Source organism: Ictidomys tridecemlineatus, chromosome 8, assembly GCF_052094955.1.
Source record: "Ictidomys tridecemlineatus isolate mIctTri1 chromosome 8, mIctTri1.hap1, whole genome shotgun sequence".
Classification (NCBI taxonomy): domain Eukaryota; kingdom Metazoa; phylum Chordata; class Mammalia; order Rodentia; family Sciuridae; genus Ictidomys; species Ictidomys tridecemlineatus.
In genome coordinates this window covers 149122607-149138344 of record NC_135484.1, presented here as the reverse complement: position 1 = coordinate 149138344, position 15738 = coordinate 149122607, and the positions used below count along the sequence as shown (strand labels likewise).

The window sequence follows — 15738 nt, the reverse complement described above, 5'->3', positions numbered from 1 at the left end:
ACCCATGCTTTTTATGAGTTGATGTTGATAATTTTCATTTTAGCCTAACCTTTATCCCACCACCTACCTAGCTGAGAAATTTTAACTCCTCACCCAAACCAATAGGGTACTTCTTTTTAATTTAGTGAGTTTGTGGTTATTCCTTAATCTAAAATTAGGACTCAAAGTAATGTGTCATTTGTCACCGCAAGGTGATTCTGAAACCAAAATGACAAGGCCAAGATCAGCCCTGATGACAGTTCTGGATGTGGAACAGCCCAGATATCTTCAGTGCTGTGGGCTCAAAACACGCCACTAATGAAGCACAGTTAAATTGCTTTGTTTTGAGTCACTGTGATATTTTTTTTTCCCTTCCTGCTGCTAAAAAGAGAATGGAACTTTTGACTCAGTAAAAGCTGGGAGGAATCCTGTAAGGACCAGAGAACCACTGTCTGCATTGGAACTCGGAGTCTCTCAAGCATTGTTGAACCGTTGCCATGAAAATGACCCGTAAGAGAGTTGGTAAAAGGCAGCAGAGGTCTCGCTCTTCCCCACCCGTGATTTCCATGCTTGAAAACTATTGTTAGGTAGTCAAGTGTTCCAGGGCTCACCCTGGTGGAAGCCATCTCTATTTCTTTTATTACCTGGTTAAATTTGTGGATTGAGCATATCTAAAGATTAACCATGACCAGGATGTGTCCAAGCACAAACTAAGAACTATTAGAGAAAAGTCACCCAGGTCCCTAGGAAAGCTTTTGGCTTTTAGGACACCTACATTTCCTTTGCTGTTTATCTACATTTTAAATCCATTTACCTACCTTCCTCCCTCCCTCCCTCCTCCTTTCTTTCTTTCTTTCTTTCTTTCTTTCTTTCTTTCTTTCTTTCTTTCTTTCCTTCCTTCCTTCCTTCCTTCCTTCCTTCCTTCCTTCCTTCCTTCCTTCCTTCCTTCCTTCTTTCTTTCTTTCTTTCTTTCTTTCTTTCTCCTTCTCTCTTCTCTTCTCTTCTCTTCTCTTCTCTTCTCTTCTCTTCTCTTCTCTTCTTCTCTTCTCCTCTCCTCCCCCCACCCCCCAGGGATTGAACCCAGGGCCACTTAACCACTAAGCCTTTTTGTTTTTATTGGAGACAGAATCTCACTAGGTTGCTGAGGGCCTCACTAAATTGGTGAAACTGGCTTTGACCTTGTGATCCTCCTGCCTTAGCCTCCTGAGTCGCTGGAATTACAGGCGTGTGCCACCACACCCAGCTACCTTTCAGGTCTCTAAAAACATTAATCTATGCTGAAATCAAGCCAACTATGAAGCTCTACAGTGTCACCCGAGCACATGAAAAATTTACGAAGGTAGTCTCTGTTTTGTCTACTTTTACGTGTATTAAAAAAAAAAAAAAGTTCCACCTGTATTTCCTTCTTCACTGTGACTCTGATGTTTTCTGTGGCTTTTTATAAACTTGACTTCCTGGTACTTTATCCAGTGACTGGGTTTGGTGCTTTTTTTTTTTCATCTTTGCTTTTTCGACATTTCAGGGCCTCACAGGTATTGGGCAGGTGCTCTACCACTGAGCTAAATCCCCAGCCAACAATGTCAACTTTCAAGAACCACAAACAAGGTTTATTAAAACGTCCTTTCAGGCTGGGAAGTGACCACAGCTTGTCAAAAGTAGATCGGCCTGATTTGAGTATCATTTGCCTCTCGTGTACCATTTCCAAGAATGTCTTCTGAGGATGAATGGGGAGGCTTACAACCAGGGGAGCTAAGGGAGAGTGAAGAGACTTAGACTTAGACTTGACCTAAACCAAACAGTTACCACTGCCGGGATAATGGACTTTCAGATCACCTTTATTGAGGTGAGTTTACTTAAGATGAGATGAACCCACTTTAAGATGCCCTTTCTTGAGATTTCGTAGTCGCTTGGGTAACCCCCTATCATCACTAAGAGGTGGAAAGTTTCTTTCCCCCAAATACTTCTTTTGGACTCTTGCCGTCGTCGGGGTACTTTTCTCATGTTGGAACCCTTGGTCGTCCACCCCGTTTCTCTGGGTCCCAACATTTCAAGGGGAGCAAAACCCTTTGACGTCTAGGCCCCCTGGTCATGTCTTTGTACAATACGGAAGAGAAAACCGACTTCATGTACTTGAAGCTCACGGTGAAGGAGGAGAGAGGCCCGACAGGTCTGGGTTCTACATCATTGAATAAACACATCCCTGTAAGAAACGTGGGGCTGGCTGCTCACAGGATTCTGTCCATCACATTGTCACTAATAAGCCAGAACTAATAGAAGAAGTCACCCTGAGTCAAGCAGGAGGAGGATTCCCATGGAACGAAAGGTGCAGATTGGCCACGATAACTTCCAACATGTGGAAATCGGGAGCAGAATGAAAGGAGCCCTGGCCTCCACGTGGGTGGGACAGTGCAGACTCAGGCAGAGGTCCGGGTGCCCCTCGCTCTCAGCTGATCCTGAGGGCAGTGCCCTACCCTCCCAAGTGAGTCCTCCTGGCTCCTGCCCCTTCCTGGAAGGCAGTGCCCATCTCTTCATCCATCTTCTCTTTGCTCTTATTTTGTATGATCTCTGTTGTGACTTTCTACTTCTTTCCTGTGTCTCAGCATTTGTAGGAAAAGCTTGATGTCTTTGTGGTTATTTCGAACTCGTTTCCTAAAGTGTTACCATATTTTTACTGAGTCTAAAAATCCCATCCTGTATTCGTCAGTATGTAGGTGCCCCAAAAGAGAGAGAAACTATTGCCAATTGAACCATTAAGTCTTGATTGCTAGGTGAATCCAAATCCTAAATTTTTAAAAAAAATATACATCATTTTTTAATTTAATTTTTAATTTCTTTAGTTGTTGATAGACCTTTATTTACTTATATATGGTGTTAAGAATCAAACCCAGTGCCTCACACATGCCAGGAAAGTGCACTACCACTGAGCCCCAGCCCCAGCTCAAATTCAAAAATATTTTAAAAGTTGGAAAAAACACTCTTCAGTTTGAGTAACTCTTATCTGAAATGTTTGGGATGAGAGGTGTTTTGGATACCGGGTTTTTTCAAATTTGGGGGATATTTGCATATGTATCATGAGACACCTGAAGAGGATTTTGTGCAATGTTTTTAGTGTACCCTTTGACTATGACTCCATTATGATGTGGTCGGGGTGGGGTTCTCTGCACCTGGTGACATGTTGGCACTCAGAAAGTTTGGGATTGGGGCTGGGGCTGTGGCCCAGTGTTGGAGAGTGTGCTTTGCATGCATAGGGTTCTGGGTTTGATCCCTAGCACTTAAAAAAAAAAAAATGGTCTTTGGAATTTGAAGCTTTTCATTCAGACTCTAGGTTTTGGCTGGGGGATGCTCAGCCTGGACGCCGATGGCGCTCCTCTGTGACGTGAAATGCGAGGCCTTCCTCCCGGCTCCGGTTCACTTTTGCCCCCTCACACACTGCACAAGGTGCACATCCCAATCCGTCACTTTTCCTCGATGTCCCGGAGGTACATTTCTGAGTACTGATCCATAAAAGTACTTTTCAGGCCCGGGGTGAGCTCAGCAGTAGAGCACGTTGCCAAGTTTGTTCAACTTAAAAAAAGTCTCACCTCCATTTTAAGAGATGAAGTTCTGAGGTGTTCCTGGGGAAAGGGAGGGGCCCGCCGGTAGCCACCTGACGGCTGTGACTGATGTAGGACTCTGTCCTTCAGGGAGCAGGCTCCAAGGTCATGACTCTGAAACAGTCACTTCTTTTTTGGCTCACCGGATTCCCATTCATAAATGCATATTTAGAATAAAGAAGGAAAGAAGTTGTCGGTGGAGAGAATTTGGCTGCTCAGCAATGGCATCTGGAAGTTTAGGGCTGTTATTTTTAGTCCTAATTCATTTGTTGAGTTCATCCAGCCAACGTCCTGTCCGCACGCCAATCCATTAATGGTTCCAGGATTGCTTCTCCTGGCTCCCCACTCTGAAGCAAGTTTTCTTTTTTTTTAATATCTGGACAGAAATTTTCCCATCAACTCATGCCCTTTGCTTCAGATTCCACCATGTTGGTGACTCTTATGTCCTGAGGTTTGCCCACTGCTAGAGGGATCCCAGCTGCCATTCAAACAGGCTTCAGCCCTCGCCTCCCAGGAGTGCTCCTGGCTGGGTGGAGACCGGGAGCTCGTGATGGCACGAGGAAATCTGCTGCAGATGCCTCTGACTTCTGTTTGCTTTTAGATCAACATGGAGGTTTAATTATAAGAATTGAAATTGATCTCTCCTGCTGCAAGACAGTCCCCCCAGCTTGATGCAGGAGGTGTGGAGGCTGCCCTGGGTCTTGGGGCTGCTGACGCTGGCCGCCTGTTTCCCCCCCTGTTTATTTTCCTAAGAATGCATTCTTTCCTCTCCTGCTTTCCAGTTCTGGACTCTTACGTGTTCACACAGAGAAACATCTGGTAATCTGAGAGTTTTATTTTTGGTGGCAACTGAATATTTTATAGAACTTTTTTGTATTGCAGCCCTCGAACACCATGTAGTGTGATTAATCAAAAGGAGTTTGAAAATGTACATAAAATACACAGTTTCCTAGGAGTACCGATGAGTTTTCCATCCAGGCCTTATAAAAACAAATGAGGTGGTCTCTGGAAGCTCTAACAAAGCCTCAGGCATCTTGCCAGTCTTGGGTCCTTGTAAACCGAGCTCAAAGGCATACAATGAACATTGAGTGAATGGTAAGGTATATGTAGCTCCTTCAATAGTGAGCTGTATGAGGGTTACCAATACAATAATTATATACTTAGAAATAAATGATGCATTGCACACATGATATTGTAATTGGATTTTTCAGAGGTAGCTGAATATCATTTTAGTGATTGGATGAATAAAAATATTGAACAATGGATTAAGTGGAGTAAGTGAAAGTTAAGTAAATCGTACATCAGGAAATAATTGAAAATCTCACATTACACATGTTCAAAATGAAGGTGATGGAATTGAATAAATTGTCTTGATTTGAATTAGAAGGAGAGTTGATGGAAAAAGTAAATTGGTTTTAGAATGCCCAATTGTTGCAGTCTCCGCCTTTCAAAATTCAAATAACAGCTGTACTACATTTATAGAGAATAATCTTTACTATTTATAGCTTGTGAACTTGTGTTATGAGCAACAAACTATGTATTTGGATATTTATAGACCTTTTTCTTAGTAATTTCAGATATTCAAAAGTCTGGTGTGTTTCGTTCTTACTAGGTACATGGTTCCAAGTGTACTTTCTAGAACACCCTCTGCAAGTGTTGATATTCTTAAAAAGCTATTAGAAGAAGAATTTCTGATGAGAGGAGCAGGAAACCAGAGAAAAATTATTGGAGAAATTCTTTGTAAGCCCCTTCTGTATGTCAGGAGGAGTTTAATGGATTTGGTGACCTTGGAGCAATAGTAGATGAAATCACTGTTACCAAAGACAAGTGACAGGTGATTGGCATGGTGGGTGATGGTTCTTTGGGAAATCTTTCCCTGTGCTGGAGGCCTGGCTGAGACTGTGGTTGGAAGCACAGGGCTTGTAGAGGCAGGCGTGGGTCACATGAAGAGCTCTCCATTCTGTTTTAGGCTCACAGACAGAAAGCTGTTGGAACAGCCTGGCTTGAGACAGCTTTTACAGACATTTCACTGTTGCAAATGTTTTCTAGAAGGAGGCTGGTCCACATTAGATGGTTCTCTTAATCTTAAAGCTTTTTTTTTGAAAAAGCAGTGAAGCCACTGTGATGTTAAACTTCATAACCAAGTGAAGAGGGAAAATCCCAAACAGCTCCACCTGGCTGTCTGTAACCCGGGCCCATCCTGTCTTGAATACTGTAGTGAACACGGTGCCTTCACTGCTTTGTTCAGGCATACCTCTTCTCCCCAGTCAGGCTGCAAGTGTCTTGCATGTTGAGATCCTGCCTTAGATTTCCTCTTTCCATCTTAGAGTGCTCGGCACTATAAGATGATGGATGAGGCTTTTGGGTACTTAATTTGAAAAGGAAGGGCCACAGGCAGGTGGCACCCAGCCATGCACCTCTTTGAAAAAGTGTGCCCACACTGGACTTTCCTAGACCTTCTTCACAATGGACCCATTTTTTAAGGTTGGTAGAGAGCGGTGATTCAAGGCATGGACCCTGGTGCCAGTTGGTCCGAGGTTAAGTCCCAGCTTTCCCACACACCCCTGTGTGGCTCTGGGCAAGTTACCAGCCCTCTCTAAGCCTCAATTTCCTCATGTGTCATGCCTGAGTGCTCGGAGCAGAGCCTTGCAGTGTGAACCTGTCACCTCACGGTACTGGACACCCTCAAGTTGCGAGACTGTCAGATTTAAAGCAAGGTTAATAGATTTTTTTGAAAAAATGACATTTATCATCTGGCAGTCTTTTCAGGCTAACCTGTCCATAGGACAGCAGTCACCATCACGCACTGTAGTGAAAGAAACATTGGCTTTAGGTCTACACGGCGATGTTTGGCCTGATGAATCAATTGGCTTGTATTTTGGCAATAGTGAAGATGCGAGAACACCAAGTTGGTGTGAATGACCACGCAAGTTAATGCGGGAAAAGAACCTTCACTGAGCTGGTACGAGCTGATCCCAGGACTTTGCCAAGAGCACCACGAGGAGTTGCTGGGTGATCCCCTCAGCTCGACTTTCCCCAGCTGCTATCTTCTCCAAACAGCCAAATCTTTAAGATTGGTTCCATTGATGTACTGAAGACAGATTTCAACTCAGAAACGGTGACTTTTTGCACGATGTATAGTGTAGTGAATGTATGTCGTCATGTATGTTCAAGAAGAGCACGTGTTCAAGTGTATCTGTGGGGATGACAGGGACGATTTCGTTTCCTCTGCGGGTCATTTGGCCACATGTGCAGGTGAGAGAGGAAACGGTCCCCATGAAACATTGCCTGGTCTGTTGCTAATCTGAATGCTCCAAAAATGGAGAAAACAGGTGGCCCATTGATGAATTCGTGGGTAGATTCGTTGTTGTCATGTTTAAGTAAAAATGGGTGAGAGTCAGGGCTGTGGTTCTGCTCTTGGCCTCTCTGGGGGATCCTGAGGAGGGGGACTGCCTTAGCCTCTCTCCGGCTCTCCTGTGAAGAAGGGGGCATTCGGCAAAGTTTGCAGGTATGCAAACTCCTTAGGTGTGCTGAGGGGCTGTGTTCCGCACATTGAGTCTTTGGCAATCGATGGCATTTCGTGTGAGGCATTATTTTTAAAGAGAAATTTGTCTTTTTAGTAATTAGAGGTTTTGTTTGTTTGTTTTTTGTTTTTAGGTGGTTGATTAAAGGTTGTTTTTAAGTATCCATAAGCGTTTTTGGTTTTTTCATTTTATGGTTCATTAGGATATTTTTAGGTATAATAAAAGAGTGTATTTGAGGACTATTAATAGACAAATAAAGACAAATCCCTAAGATTGAGAGTTGGTTATTGCTTTATAATTTTGTCAGGTTCTCAACTGTTGAATAAACGGTGCTTCTGTGGAGTTCTGTAGGGCACTTACCCAGCAAGTAGGCCGTAAGAAAGCGGCGTGGCTTCCTCGTGTGTGATGTATTCCCTGGTCCTAAAGAAAGTAAGAAGGTAAATTTGACCAGCGAGATCCATAATCATGGAGCTTTACTTGGTAATCCATTAACAACTCATTTTATAGCAGCAGATGCATTTCAGTAATCATACTTTTAATCTTCTGTCCCTCTAATCAAATATAAAGTTTGCACTCAGATTTGTTCAAATCCCCTCTCGTTTGTTAAAACGGAATCAGCTCGTTCTCAGCACTTTTTTTTTTTTTTTTTTACTCCTAGGCAAGGAAGCAGGGATTTGTAATTTTGTATTTATGGAGATCAACAGAAAAGATCGCATCCTGCACACTCTGAGCAGCGCCAGATGTAATTTACATTTGAACAGGATTACAGCAGAAGCCCGTGAAGTTAAACCGTCTCAGCGGGGTGCTGCAGAGTACATCCTGGGAGAGCTATTTGGGTCACTAGTTTTTGTTTTCAGCCCTGTGAATGCCCAGTAAATTGGTTGTAATTAATTATTGTCTTCGTGCAAGTCTTTGTTTAAGAAGGAGGGAGCTGGCTAAAATAAGTTGGTGACTGCCTTTTGTAGGAAATTGTCATGTAAGTTAATCAGTGAGTTTTATGAATGCAAGAACCATTGTAATGATTGCTTTCAAACCCCGCCAGGACTGTATTTGTCATCTCTTGACTGTGATTCATGTTGGCTGGTTGGTTTGTCATTCGTTGGGCACAGAAGCTTCTGTTGGCACCCACTTTTTCACCTTATGTGCAATGTCATGGCACTCTGTGTAGGGCAGGACATTTTAAACTGGGCCAGCGAGTGCCCTGAAATTAAATGTAAAATAGTATGTCTGCGTGCGCTTCCCGGGGATGAGAGCTCATTCATGCATTTGGACAAAATGTTTAAGGGTCTGTAAGGTTTCCACACCTGCAGAAAGCTGAGAACACTGGTGTCAGGTATAGGCCATGGTCTGGCTTAGAAAAAACATTTCGTTTCTTGTCTTTCCTGCTGTCTCCCTATTTCCTTACAGTCAGATATCCCACATCCAGCCAAGGTCTGCAGGCTGTCACTGTTGTTTATATTAAAGTGCAAAATGTATCAGCAGCTACCTGTTATCTCTCTGATCACTCAGTAGCAGGAATTAAAATGTTGTGGGTGGTTTTAATTCATGGCAGGAAGGCCTTTGAGGTTACTGTAAGAAATGCTAAGCAGAGCTTCCCCCAGAGCCCTCAGTCACATGCTTCGTCTCACTAGTAATTAACCTATCAATGAGCTATGGTACACTCTGGTGACTTTTCCCTAAAAGATCTATTTTATGGTACACTGGAGCACGATAAATTTTTCTGTGCAGAGTATTTTTTTTGACCCAGAGGAGACTAATGCAAACTCGTAAGGAGCCGTGATATGTGGCAGGCGAGTCTCAGCATCTTCTTTGAACTGGCGCACAGACCTCTCTCATCTGGTCTTATCTTTCCTTCCGTCAAGTCGTGTATTGTACATGTGACTTATATATTAATTTTGAATACAATGTTGCAAAGAATGCAAAAACCCGCTTATTATCAGTTGAAAAGTATCTGCAGGTGGATTTTGGTTTTCAAAGAGCTCCTGTCCACCTGGCTCTTGCCCTGCTCTTCTGTGCCACATCAGAAGCAAAGAGCAGGCGTGGTGGTGCATACTTGTGATCTCAGCAACTGGAGAGGCTGAGACAGGATCGCAAGTTCCAGGCCAGCCTCAGCAACTTAGCAAGACCCTGTCTCAAAACTTAAAAGAAAGGGCGGGCGGTGCTGGGACTATAGCTCAATGCCAGAGCACTTGCCTAGCATGTGTGAAGCACTGGGTTCAATCCTTAGCACCTCATAAAAATAAACAAAGGCAAAATTTGTGAATGCTTGGTGTCCCTTGATCAGACAGGCTCACCTCTTCTGAGGTTCTGATGCTTGGCCACTCCAGCACCTCTTCAGGCCAGTTGTAGGGAGAGCAGAATTAGGGGAGAAGCAAAGGTGTATTCTCAGTTCTAAGTGAGGTCTCTTACCCTGAGTTTTCAGTCTCTCTTTGGGCAACATACTTTTTAAACTTTTGAAAAAAAAAAAGTGCCCAGTTGTCAGAATAGCAAACGTGCACATTTTAAACCTTTGGTTCATTTGCTGTACCATTATTTCTTTGTGGAAATAACATATATGATTTATTACTTGAACTTTCTGAGAGTGGGTGTACTTAAGGGTTTATTTTCTAAGAATATTGCCAAATACAGAAAATTTAATAGGCAACGGGATTTTGGAATTTTGAAGTTCAGGAGGAATCTGGAAGTAAAACAAAATAGCCAACATTAATTATTACTTATCAAACTTTGCTCAGAGAAATTTGTTCTCTTTAAATTGGTCTCACTAAAATGGAACCATTTAAATTTTTTTTTGAAATGTTTGAAATATTGCATGTCTAACAAAGTAGAAGATGGTCTGTTTTTTAAACAGTTAAGGAAAATGTCAGTGCTGTCTGTCCCTAAACAGCTCATACCTTTTGTCTCTTGTGACTTTACTCAGTCTCTGGTTTCCCATTGTTCCTGTGAAAGGGAAGGACTCTTCTGAATTTTGTGTATTTCTTTTCCATAATTTTCTTTATAATTTAACTGCATTTAATTTAATGCTCAATTTTGATTCCTGTTTTGTAAATGAGATCATACTCCTTGCGCTTCTCCGCTTTACTTAACTGCTTTATTGGTGAGAAAATTCACAGAAAATAGCAATTTACCCGATGAACGTGGGTTCTAGATAGATAGTTTTGCAAATGCCTCCCAGTCTCCCTTCTCGTGAAAAAAATTCATTTGTTCCTCTGTCAAGGCAGTAAGGCTCTGAGTGCCTGTCCCTTGTAGTCACAGGTATGTATTTATTAGACATTCATTAGTTTGTTTTGTAAGATGCCCCTTCTCTTAGCTCATTCTGCTAACTTTTTGCCTTTTTCTAATTGATTCTCAAGAGTCATTTACATATTGTCATACTAATCTCTTGTCACATGCAATTATCTTTCCTTAGTTTGCGGTTTCTTCTTTTACTTGGCTTAATTTTTTTTTTTAATCAGCCAGTTCTGGTTTAAAAAAATGCTAAAATTTATCTTTTAAATCGACACCTTTAAATAGTTATTTTTGGAGTCTGTAGCTCAGCTGTAGAGCACTTGCCTAGCATACGTGAGTCCTTGGTTTCAATTCCTGGCACAAAAATAAGCTTATATATACTTCTAAAAGTATTAAAGCTCAACATTTCACATTTAAGTCCTTAAACTGATTTTTGAAAAATTGGTGTGAGGTAGGGATTCATCCCTCCCCGCACACACACACCGCTTATGGCCCTAGCACTGTTTATTGAATAGTAGTACACTCTTTCTCCCTGTCTGTCATACTGGTTCTGCTGTATCAGGCTTCCAAGTACCTGAGGATCCTTCCTCCAACTCTGTTCTAGTTCAGTTTGTTCTGTCCCCAGGGCAGAACCCTCTGGTCTGCATCGCTGATGACTGTGGGGCTGATTTCCCCATGGCACTCCTGTACTGTGGAACGGCTTGGTCCTTCTTTTAGTTTTCACTGGAGGGAGCATGCCGGAGGCCCTGAGTTACACCCCCAGTGCTGCCAAAAATAAATACATAAATAATAAGGTTGGGATTGCACTGGGTGTATGTTCCCATGTAGAAAGAACTGTTATCTTCGTAGTATTAGATTTTCTGATCCAAGCATGTGGTATATCGTTTGGTTTACTTTGGTCTTCTTCAACAATGAGAACTTTACATGTAAAAAGTCTTAGTAAAATTCTTACGTATCTTTTGTTGGATTTGTATCTAAGCACAATTTCTTTCTTCTTTTATTTATTTATTTATTTTTTGGTTATGTATGTTTTGTATCTTAAGTGGTTTCTTTAAAATTTTTATTGTAGTACAATATCTCACATACGTTTTTCTGTCTGTGTAAGTGTCCAGCTTGCTGAAATATCACACTGAACGCCAGCTCCCAGATGGAGAGGAGCAGCTCCCTGGAAGTCCCCCTCCTCGTCCTCCTGTTACTCCCCCGTCACCCCCAGCTGCTGGCCCTGACTCCTGAAGCCGTGGTCTAGTTGGGCGCGTTTGGTGCTGTACATAAACAGAGTCAGAGCTAGCTCACTGTCCTGTGTCTAGCTTCTCTGGCCCAGGGTTCTATTGTGGTTATTTATTTGTAGACGGTTCTTTCTCCTTGCTGTGTGAACCCCCTGCAGGTGGCTATTCTAAGTTGCACTCTGTTATTGTGTAGCTAGCTTAGAAATGCCATTCATTGACTCTAACACTATATACTGATCTCATCGGCAGTAACTTTGCTAAATTCTTGACAGTTCTTCGACCTTGTGGCAAATTGTTTGGATTTTCTTTATATATACCAATTTTGTTTGCTAATAATTTTGTTTTTATTTATTTTTCATTTCTTTTGATCAAATACAAAACAAGCCAGATGTAAAGATCATGGGGGTTTATACTTTATAAATGTTAGATGATTTTCTTTTGGAAGTGGAACCTGGGGTTGTGGCTCAGTGGTAGAGCACTCGCCTAAGCACACATGAGGCATTGGGTTCAAACCTCAGCACCATATAAAAATGAAATAAAGATATTATTTTTTTAAAAAAGACTTTGGAAGTAAAATTGAGCTGGAATTCCTAGGTCGGTCTTTCTTTCTTTCTTCTTCCTTCCTTCCTTCCTTCCTTCCTTCCTTCCTTCCTTCCTTCCTTCCTTCCTTCCCTCCTTCCCTCCCTCCCTCCCTCCCTCCCTCCTTCCCTCCTTCCTTCCTTCCTTCCTTCCTTCCGCCTTTGAGGTTCTGCTGCCAGTGACTGTGGTTTCTATAGGGACTAAGCTTGGGGAGGAGTGAGGCAGGGGTGGCAAACTACCTTGGTCCGTGGCTTCCTTCTCATGTGTGTGCAGATGCATCTTTTTCCTGGGGTCTTGGTCAGAATTGGTTAGTGTCTCCTTGGCTTATCAGTGCAGCTGCACGTCCAAGAGATGGTGGGGGATGGCGACTTGTGTTCCAGCCCGTATGCTACTGACTTAATTGAATGTAATGAATTTGGGGCATGGTGAGCCCAGAAGGGCACAGCAAATTGCACTGTCCTGCAGTGGCATGTCCAGGACTGCCAGGACTGTGCGTGGATCAGTGGAACTCCTGGGAAACAGGGTAGGGTTTTGAAAGGAAGCTAGAGTCACCAAAAAATATTGAGTCATAAATTACAGTGTGATTTCTCAGAGGTCAAGGCAGTAAGGCTCCCGTGTCAAGTCTCAACAGAGGATTTTTCTTTCTCTTTTTAAGGGCTGAAGGTTTGACCCAGGGCCTTGTGCATGCTAGGCATGTGAACACTTCACCCCAGCTACGCCCTGGCCCTCAGCAGGGGATTTCGTATTTACAAATTAAAGCCAGAATGATCACCCTGTAGAGTGACGTAGTTAAATTGTAAGATGCCCAGCAATGAGAAAAATCTAATAGGCATGTGATTATTAGAAAACTACATGTCTCTGGCTCATGATTCTTTCCTCCTCTGTGTTGGGGGCATGCAGGAAAGATATAAACATCAACTTATTAATGCCATTGAAGGTATCTCAATGGCATTAATGACTGCCTTAACTAGTGCTCTCTATCCTCCTGTAACACATGCCAATTGATGCCCATGGTGGGCCCAGTGTTCCTGTCCATCTCAACTGGATGTCCACCCACTTCCACTCCTTCTAATTGAATTGTAAGTTATCAGGAATCAGTGGTGCTGGGCACAGTGGCACACACCTGTGATACCAGCTGACGGGAGGATTGAAAGTTGGAAGTCGGCTTCAGCAATTTAGCAAGATCCTGTCTCAAAAAAAAGCAAGGGCTCGGATGTAGCTCAGTGGTAAAGTCACCCTGGCCCAGTACCAATAAACAAATGAGGGAATATATAAATAAGGCTGGGCAGGTACATCAGTGGTAAAGTGCTAACCTAGCCTGTAGGAGTCCTTGGGTTCAGTCCCCAGCACCGCAAAAACAAAGAGGCAAAAACACACACTCACACAAATTAAAAAACTATGTATGGCACTATCCATAAGTTATGGAATTTCATTAAATTATATAAGTTGATGAAATATGAATATAGAAAAAGGTGCTTTCTATGGAAGACAGAATCAGGGGAGGTGAGTTCTCAAAACGTTGGTTTCCACATTCAGCAACCTCTTGGAACTTGTCTACAGTGCAGGTTCTTGGGCTCCACCCAGACTTATTTGACTCAGAAACGAGGGGTAAGGCCCAGAAATGTGTGGTTCTGGAGCATGCTAACCTTTGAGAACCACCACACTAAAAATATTACTGTTGTGTGACGTCCAGGAGGGAAAGAGCTTATAAAAACACTAGGCAGCTTCTGCACTCGGTCTGTTTTCCAGCTATTTTTCAGCTCTTGATCCTCTTTAAAGAAACACACTGAAAATTCTTCATGCGTCACGGTGTAGTTTACATAGAAGGCACCACCGGAACTCCAGTTAGCAGAACACTCAGAGAAATGGCTTTGTCTCACATCCGAAGATCCGTGAATGGAGGGACTCTTCTGTGATTCTGATTAATATAAACATGTTTAAAAGTACAAGTGTCCGTTTGTACTGTCTCCTGCTTCACTGTTTCAGAGTCCTGTCTGGCTGCTGAAGCGGTCCACAGCAGGGAGAGGTTTTGACTGATAAACCTGATAACTAGGCCAACAGGCATCAGTCTGTGCTGGAAGAGAGACAGACAGAATATGAGGAATACATGATTCCACTGAATCCTTGCCACAGCTTCATGAGACAGTCCCATTGTACAGATGAGAGGGGAAAAAATCAGAGATCATATAGCTAATTAAATGACAACAGCAAAATTTAAAGCTAGGTGGGCTTCAGATTGTCCTCCTGTGGCGTGGTCCAGCTGTAATCAAGGGAGATGCCTGAGTGGGTGTAGAATACCATCCATCACTGAGTATGGAGAGCAAGGTAATTTGGGAGCCGTTCGGAGGCCTTTCAATGCCCACAGGGCCGTTCCTTGTCCCAGCGTTGCTGATAGTAATGCTGGTGATAAATAGTACGGGTAGAGCATCCTCTCCCCAGTTGTAGGTGTGTCTTGGCTGCGCTTCACTCTGAACTGAGAATCAGAGCACAAAACAGCTTATTCGTTTGCTGGGGCTGCCTTAACAAAACACCACAGACTGGAGGGCTTAGGTCAGAGCATTCTGCTTTCTCAAGTTCCGGAGGCAGAGCTGGCTCCTCCTGAGGCTCCCCGCCCCGGGCTTGCAGATGGCATCTTCTCCTGTGCCCTGCCGGGGTCTTCCCTCCCTGTGTCTGTGTCCTCTTGTCCTCCTAGGGGGAGTGGGAGGAGCCCCTCTCTGATGATATCATTCTGCCTCAGTTGCCTCTTTAACAGCCCTGCCTCCACATAGTTCCCTTCTGAGCACCTGGGGCTTGGGACTGCAGCCTGCAGGGTGGGAGGGACACACTTGGGTCCATAAGAGCATCCAAGATGCTTTTTAGGTATTCAGAGCTTCTCCCAAAGGTCAAGATCTTTGGTTGGAGATTTGCAAGTTCTTGACTTCCCTTTCAGACCCAGGGCACTGGAAGTGCAGGGACAGCAAGCCAGCTTCTTAATGGGCTTAGGAGGGGAGGGTGTTTGAGTCGCAGAATGGACCCCACTCCTAAAGCACCAATTAAAGCTTGCTTTGATGATCTGGAATTAACATATGTTAAGTCCTAACCAATTAAAAAGTTTGTCATAAAGTAAAACCTGCTGACTCCTGGAATTCTTGTTAGGGGGATAAAAATGTGTCGCACTTAAAATGCAAATAATCCTGTTGCTTTACATCAAATTAATTATGTAGCCCTAAGTCCAAGCCTGCTTCTCTGTATTTTATGGGTCGTCTCGCTGTGAGGTCTGTTCCCTGAAAACCGGCTGCAGAGTCTGGGCAGGGGAGAGGGCACTCTGACCTCACTGCTGGCACATCTTGAAAGGGGACAGTGACTGGAAGAATGACCTGTGACCTGTGTTCTGTTTATCTGACCTTTGACCCCGTCTTAGGTTGAGACCTCAGGTGTTGACCTCACTCGGGCAAAGCCATGAAACACTTCACCGTACACACAGTTTTCACGCTCGGGTCCAGTGGTTCTCAGTGTGGTTTGTGGACCTGCAGTGACCTCGGGAGCCTGTTAGAAATGCAGAGTCGCAGGCCAGGGCGGAGCGCGTGGAAGAGCTTGTGCCCACTGCTCAGCCTGCGGAGGCCCTGGGTCAAC

The 15738-nt window shown here is 43.5% G+C and overlaps 1 protein-coding gene across 1 annotated transcript in view; it reads left to right on the top strand.

Annotated features, from left to right (window-relative positions):
- Positions 1-15738, top strand: part of Kif13a (kinesin family member 13A) — a 174980-nt gene that overhangs the window by 18801 nt on the left and 140441 nt on the right.